We start from the raw sequence: 4,576 nt of genomic DNA on the forward strand, positions 1-4,576 counted from the left end.
GGCCACACTGGCCGGCGGCGGGAACTATTTAAGCAAATATACTGAGAAGTACATGATTTGGTACATCACAGTTAATTAGAAGATATTAATTGGATTATCTTTTGCTTTGCGCAGAACTAAATTTACGGGACCGTATGTCAGAATATGCAATTCGTATTGACAACCATTGTTTGCGTAGAAATCGTTTCGTGTCCCGAGAGGGATTGTGAAGGACACGTAGTTACGGTAACAGGTGTCTTACCTCAATAGACTATTTGATTGGAAGATAGCGTGGTCTGCCTGTAGACCTCCAACTACTGCTGGCCTGCAAGCTGCAAGTGGTTCGGAGTAGGGGACTCCGTGAGGATGATCAAGGAACCAGGCTAGAAATCTCTAGAAGTCCCCTCTACTGCATAACTTCAAAAGGCTCCTCTGGCACTAACTCTCATCCCTACTACTGATTAACGGCCCATCCACAGCTCTAAGAAGACATCTCGACAGCGACGGCTGACTCTGAGGCTACTCGAAAATGCCTAAGTCCGGCTTCCGGCACCATGCGACGTGGAGACGGTGTCTTCTGGTGTCTGTGGTGCCCTCCTATACCATGGGTACAGACGAGCCCCTATTTATATGGCTCGTGTGGATGCTACCAGAACTTTCCGAGCCACAGTACTCTTCCATCACCGTATGTGGTTATGTCTTGCAGCTCCGTCCTGCTGTCGGCTCTGGTCTTCGGTCAGTCACGTAGTCAAGGGTGTACTCTCCCCTGTTTGTCGCCAGGAACCGCGATGCTGTCTTGGGTTGGTATCTTGTTCAAACATTGGCAACGTTTCCAGGCCACCTTGGCTGGTCACAATGGGACAGTTCCTAACTTTTATACTAAAGTAAATGGCCCGTGAAAAAGCGGTTTGCAACAATCAGCAAATAGAATAATTTGTGACGATCTTAGTACATTTATAATCAGATTTTACCGAGACAACGCGAATAAAACCGTTACTTTTCTGGGACAAAAGGAGTCTGGTTTGTGAGTAACACAGCCTGAGGAAAAAAGTGAAGCACCTGGAAGGGAGGAGCGGACGAAATGGAACTTCCTGCGTTGGGAGCGTATGTGATATCATTTCAGTGACAATAACATCAAGTCAAATTTGCAAAGAACTTGGCATTATGAGCCCACTTATCAGTATGATGTTGCACCATCTCTGACATTACGCACACACTGATTCAGTTGGCCAGTGCGTCATAAACCCGTTGTGTCCCCTCCTGAGGCAAGCTGCCGCACAGCCGTTGTAACTCGTCCTTGATAGCTTGGAAACTGGTACATACAGGGAGTGAACGTTAGAATTCGTCCCGTACAAGTTGTGTCAGGGACAGATTTGGGGATATGGCTGGCCACGGGAGTTCCTTAACGTCATGCAGACAGCTTCATGAAGACAGGTCCCGCGCGTGGACGATCATTATCCGGTTGAAAAGTGATACTACGATATTGTCACACGAGTGGCAACGTACAAGAACGCAGGCCGTCCTTCACGCATCGATGTGCCGACAAGAGTTCCCCTAATCACTACTAGGCGTGACTTGAAGTCATATCCCATGGCTTTTTACACCATGCCGCCTCTCCAAAACACTGGACGAATGGGTTCCATCCCGAGGTTTCGGCCATACTGTCACTCATCGTTGAACACAGTGAGACGCCATTCACCAGCGCCCAAGCTTCGTGGTTATGGGACCGCTCCAAATGTAGCCGTTTGTGTTGCAGCGTTAATGGCAGTCTACGCATGAGTCTGTGATTCCCTAGTACGGCTGCTGCTAGACTCATAGCAACGGTGCGGGACGAAGCAGCACGTTTCAGGGAGATCGTTACTTGTTCTCCGATGGCAAGCTGAGACGTGAAGGAGCTACGATGCTCTTGGTGCACAATATGGCGATCCGATCCTGCTTATGGTGATCAAATGTGGTAGACCGTAACCTTGACAACGAGTATGCCTGTCCTCACGTTGCTAAGCAGCCCAACATTGGGACAGTGTTACATCAGAATGCTCCAAAAATCTAGGTATTGCTCGATTCGACAAGCCGTGCAGAGGGAGACTCATAATGAGGCCCTTTTCTAAATCTTCCAAGTGCTGATAACGCTGTGTCAGACAATTGTGCGGGATCTCCACGTACTTCACAGTAATCACGCAATATCTAACCGGCTGGTACCCCATTCAACTCTGGTAACAACACTAAAAACGAATAACACTGACGCATACTGGTGGCCGTCTACCTGCCACAGAGAAGTGCAACTCTAATCATTGTACAGATCCGCCGATGGTAAGTGAAAGTGCGATGTTACATTCGCATCCAACCATGACTTATGGGTGCTTCATATTTTTTGTCAGTCGGTGGGTATCAGTATGAATGAATGCATTTTACACGCAGTAGTTTTTTACGGAATAATTTTCTGAGGTCCAAGGGTCCGTATATGCATATATATTCTCAGATTTATATACAGAGTGTTCATTTTGGCTGAAGACATTGAAATATCTCGAATACTACACACCGGATCAAAGAAAGTTATAATTCCAATTTGTTTGTCACAGAGAGGTACACCACCCCTGTCCCCCGTGAAACTGTGTATGGGGGCAACTTTGAAATCTTCAAACCTGCGAGGTTTAGAGAGGTCAGTATTTCACAACTTGTGATTTGAAACCCCATTCGCAACGTTGTATTCCTCCGACATATCGACCCGGGGGTACTCGACGCGCCACTGTGGCCGTGGCTCGAGGCGAAGGGTACTCCATTTTCCAATTAGAGTAAGTGTTCAAACGTAGTGCTGCCAACTTCAATACACTTAGCGACCCGCTTTACAGATGATCGTACAGAGGACAGAGGCATAAATACGGGAATGTAAGCAGAGGCGTTTCTGATGCGTTCGACCATATATTCGCGACCTGTTGTCCCTTATGTTTTACATATCCTCACAGAAAGAAATACGGCGACGTCAAATCCGGCGACTTGGCGAGCCAATTAATAGGGCTACCTCTGCCGATCCACCGACCAGTGTAAACGTAGTCTAATGCCTCCTGTACTTCAATTGTTTAAAGTGCTGCGTAACCGTCATGCTGGAGCCACATACGTTGTCAAACGTCCAGGACAACATTCTGCAGTAGTATAAAATGCATACCAATAAGGTTTTTCCCCCCTGATTCCACACAATACGCTAACCGACCAAGGGCGCTGATGGTCAACTTACCGTAACTCGTGGGAATTGTCTACACCCCCGTAATGCATGTTACGCCGATTAACGCCACCATGATTTGTCAATGTAGACTCATTGGAACGTAGTACCGTGGCGAAGAACGTGGGGGTCGAAAGCCGTTGTTGATATGCTCATTCACAAAACACTACCGGACTATGGAAGTCAGTGCCATGAAGTTCTTGTTGCAGTGACACGTGGTATGGATGATATTTATGACGATGGAGCATTGTGACAATGCGACCTGCGCACACACCGGAATCCCAGAATAATTGCCGGGCGCTTATCCGTGGGTTGTGGTGCACTGCCGCTTCTCCTATAACACGTTTGCTTCGTTTCCTTTTGTCGGTCTGTACGCTGCCATCAGACAAAAAGATGTTCACAACTTTGTAAAAGAACGAATGAGTGTGGGCTTTCTCTGGAAAACGATCGGCATACAAGGTAACAGGATCCAGATCATTTCAGTTTTTCCACTTGCATGTCTGTTCTCTGATAGGTAGGTTTTCAGGCAATAAACACTGCGCAAGCATTGTAATGTTTAGAGCCGGTATCTGTTCTGCGTCTGCACGATACGTGAGCTCAGGTCGCATTGTACTGCCTGTTATGATACGTCATAAAACTTCCTGGCAGATTAAAACTGTGTGCCCGACCGAGACTCGAACTCGGGACCTTTGCCTTTCGCGGGCAAGTGCTCTACCAACTGAGCTACCGAAGCACGACTCACGCCCGGTACTCACAGCTTTACTTCCGCCAGTACCTCGTCTCCTACCTTCCAAACTTTACAGAAGCTCTCCTGCGAACCTTGCAGAACTAGCACTCCTGAAAGAAAGGATATTGCGGAGACATGGCTTAGCCACAGCCTGGGGGATGTTTCCAGAAATCTCATTCTGGAAACATCCCCCAGGCTGTGGCTAAGCCATGTCTCCGCAATATCCTTTCTTTCAGGAGTGCTAGTTCTGCAAGGTTCGCAGGAGAGCTTCTGTAAAGTTTGGAAGGTAGGAGACGAGGTACTGGCGGAAATAAAGCTGTGAGTACCGGGCGTGAGTCGTGCTTCGGTAGCTCAGTTGGTAGAGCACTTGCCCGCGGAAGGCAAAGGTCCCGAGTTCGAGTCTCGGTCGGGCACACAGTTTTAATCTGCCAGGAAGTTTCATATCAGCGCACACTCCGCTGCAGAGTGAAAATCTCATTCGTGATACGTCATAGTTCACTAAACGGCCACGGTGACACGGTATTTCTGAGGAATACAATGTTGCGAATGGGGCTTCCAACTAGAAGTTATGAAATACTGGCCTGTCCTACCCTCGTAGCATGGAGGGGCTCTACGTGTCATTGGATATTCAAGGGCCATTCAGTAGCACGTCG

General features: G+C 47.9%; 1 non-coding gene across 1 annotated transcript; it reads left to right on the top strand.

Annotated features, from left to right (window-relative positions):
- Positions 1-4,262: 4,262 nt before the first annotated feature.
- Trnap-cgg (transfer RNA proline (anticodon CGG)) lies at positions 4,263-4,337 on the top strand. The gene has a single exon. It is a non-coding gene; the product is annotated as a tRNA-Pro (tRNA).
- Positions 4,338-4,576: the final 239 nt, after the last annotated feature.

Source organism: Schistocerca nitens, chromosome 1 (assembly GCF_023898315.1).
Source record: "Schistocerca nitens isolate TAMUIC-IGC-003100 chromosome 1, iqSchNite1.1, whole genome shotgun sequence".
Classification (NCBI taxonomy): domain Eukaryota; kingdom Metazoa; phylum Arthropoda; class Insecta; order Orthoptera; family Acrididae; genus Schistocerca; species Schistocerca nitens.